Source organism: Lipotes vexillifer, unplaced genomic scaffold (assembly GCF_000442215.2).
Source record: "Lipotes vexillifer unplaced genomic scaffold, Lipotes_vexillifer_v1.1 scaffold1084, whole genome shotgun sequence".
In the NCBI taxonomy this organism is placed as follows: Eukaryota; Metazoa; Chordata; class Mammalia; order Artiodactyla; family Lipotidae; genus Lipotes; species Lipotes vexillifer.
Genome location: NW_006785495.1, coordinates 1,103,710 through 1,107,227, shown reverse-complemented (window position 1 = coordinate 1,107,227; position 3,518 = coordinate 1,103,710).

Below are 3,518 nucleotides of genomic sequence, written 5' to 3'. Positions count from 1 at the left end.
GCGGTACGCAGGCCTCTCACTGCTGTGGCCTCTCCTGCTGCAGAGCACAGGATCCGGACACGCAGGCTCAGCGGCCATGGCTCACGGGCCCAGCCGCTCTGCGGCATGTGGGACCCTCCCAGACCGGAGCACAAACCCGTGTCCCCTGCATCGGCAGGCAGACTGTCAATAACTGCACCACCAGGGAAGCCCTATAAACTATTTTTATTTACATTCCTTGCATGCGTATTTGCCCTATGTATGTGCTGCACTTTTTAAATCATTTAACACAGATTTTCAAAGTATGCTGTCTCCAATGTCACCTAAACTGTTTTTTTGTTTTTTGGGGACTTTTTTTTTTTATTTTAGTTTTATTGGAGTATAGTTGATTTACAATGTTGTGTTAGTTTCAAGTGTACAGCAAAGGGATTCAGTTATACATATAATCATTCTTTTTTAGATTCTTTTCTTATATAGGTCACCTAAACTTTTGAGATATGGCACTTTTCCAGTGAGGCTGTACTGCAATTTTTTTCTCAAGCTACAAGTGCTCATTTGCATGGTATTAGGACAATTGATTATTTTCATTCATTCTTTGATGTATATTCATGATCTTAACAGAGAAATACTCATCATGTTGCTTTTTTAATGGTCATTAAAAAGCATCTTTAAAAGATAGTAAGAAACTTGCAATTATGATATACTGCAGGAATAATTACTTAACCTATTAAATTTATTTTCCTTAAGAAAACACTATACCTCTATCAGGTGACCTTTATAAAAACCAAAGTTATCATTGATTGAAGTCATTTTAGGATAATGTAACTTCTCCAAACCTGTACTTTATTCATAATGAAGTTATTGGATGTACAGCCCATCAAATAAGGAAAATTTATAAAATTAGCACAAGTAAACAACAACCTGCAGTATAATGCTTGGCCAAATACAGTAACTATCTATCATAAACTTAACATTTCTATGCATGAATAAGTAAGCTAATTAAAATTAATGTTCATATACATTAACCAGTCAACAAAGAAACAGTAGTTTCATGGTTGGTGCTTATTAATATTATAGGTTTCATGGAAAGAGGGCTTTTTGGCTCATTATTTTAACTCAGTCTGAGAATCTTTTATTTTTTAAATAGCTTTTTAAATTCCTAAATTAAAAAATTATTTTTAAAATTCACTATAGAATATTTAGAAAAAATAAATTATGATGGCACCACCAAAATGTCCCCACTCTAATCCCCAGAAACTGTGAATATGTTACTTTACATGGCAAAAGGGACTTTGCAGCTGTAATTAAAGCTAAGGACCTTAAGATGGGGAAAATAGCCTGAATTATCCAGGTGGGCCCAATGTAATCATCTGAGTCCTTAAAAGCAGAAAATCTGCTATAAACTGAATGTTTGTGTATTTGCCCCAATCCACCAAATTCATTTGTTGAAATCCTAACCCCCAAGGTGATGGTATTTGGAGGTGGGGATTTTGAGAGGTGATTGGGTCATGAGAGTGAAGCCCTCCTGAATGGGGTTAGTGCCATTATAAAAGAAACCCTAGAGAGCTTTCTTGTTCCTTCCTCCATATGAGAACAAGCAAAAAGACCACCTTTTTGGAGGAGGTCACAGCAGTAATCCAGGGGAGATATGGTGGAGGTGGTGGGAAGGAGATACGTCTGAGGTACAGCCCACACAGTTTATTGATGAGATAAGCATGGAATGTTAAAGGAAAAATAAAGGAGTAAAGGATCACATTGGAATAAGGAGCATCCCTGAATGATGACTGGGCCTGACAAAGACTGCCACTGTTGTCCTCTGTGCCAGGACAGTCTGGCCCCATGGGAACAGCCTTTGCTGTCATTGAACCAATGACATCATGAAAATACCAGACAATTTCAATGTGTCCCTTTTTAGTTGCCCAGGTAGGAGCCCCGCAAAAGATAGAGTTTGTTGGAATTAATTTCTTTAAACCACCATGCATTTCTTCCAAGCTAGAGACTTAAATTATCTTTTCCTCCAGGTTGATACGAGTCCCGTTGGGACATGTTTGCCCATCAAGAAGCTGTTGCCCCAGAGTATGGCTTGGTTTGGCATCAAAATTATCTGATAAATGGATAGAAAAAATATTTTCTCTTAATTGCCATCTCCAACGAAGGTGCATAATATTTAGAAGTCATGTGGGCTCTATCGAGCAAAGAAGATGTAACCCAAACATAAGATTTCCCCAATGGTCACTTTGCTTTCAGAATCCTCCTCTGCTCTGCACATCCATTCCACGTGCAGAACGTGAACCAGGCTCTTAGAAACAAAGTGCCACAACTTATCTGGTTCCCCATATCCTCCTATAAATACGTACAAGGAGAAAAAAAACATTCAAGAAATTTGGATCAGTAAAACATCACCACCATGTGGTTATCCTTTCACAGAAGGAAAGGAAAAGGGCTAACAGAAAGATCTGGCAATATACAGAATAAGATAAGTTATAGGAAACAGTACTGGTAACGTCAGGAGAAAGAAAGGATGTGCATTGGAAAACAATTAGTAGACATCCTGATAGCCTTCTGCGTCTCTTCTCCAATCCTGGTTCTGGAACCAGCAGCAAAATGAACCCCTCCTCCAACCTGCTTCCAAATAAAAAGGCACTTCTTCCAAAAGAGGAGATGAGAAATTCAATCCGGTTCTGATAGTCATGAATCAGACCTGCCACAAGGATGGTTCAAAAAACAACAGTATTCAAAAACATTCCCCGTGGTTAATGGTAACTGGAACAACCAAATCCTCAAACTCCACTTCAAACGTAACACTCTCCGTGCACGTACTTTAAGCACGGACCCAGCACTATGTATGCCACCTGCACTTAAACTTGAGCAGCCAGGTTAATAACCCAAACAATCCCCGACTAAAAGCGTACTGACGAGAATGGTGGTGAAAACGTATAGAAAACAACAGCAGGAGCACTCAAGTCAGGAAGACAAGAGTCTAAAAATAAAACCCCACCTATCAAAATGAAGGATGAGACACAGATAAGAAAATAACAAGAAACAGATGACAATGATATTTTCAATTGAAGTGTTGTTTTTTTCTTTCTTTTTTTTTTTTTTTTTTTTTTTTTTTTTTTTTTTTTTTTTTTGAGTTTTGCTGTTCCGAAAGATTTTTTCATGGGGGCTCTGAACACTTCTATGGGCATCCTACCTGTGCAAAAAAGAGTAGAAATCATTTGTCAAACTCTGAAAGAAACATTTGGCTGATATGTTATAAAAGACTTAGCAGTCTGACTGCATCCCGAGCTCATCGATGAAGGATTTCCCCCAAAGGCATGGGAAGGCACTCTGGGAGACAGCCAAAGGGAGGCCCTTTTGTCAAGTCTTGATTAGAGATCAGCTTTGGAAATTATAATCCTTAAACAAAGTAGTGGAACACCTGTCGCAAGACTCCTGGATGGTTTTATGGTCTTCTTTCTTCTGCCAGAGTTAACGGTCAAAAAATTGTGCACAGGGCTTCCCTGGTGGCGCAGTGGTTGGGAGTCCGCCTGCCGATG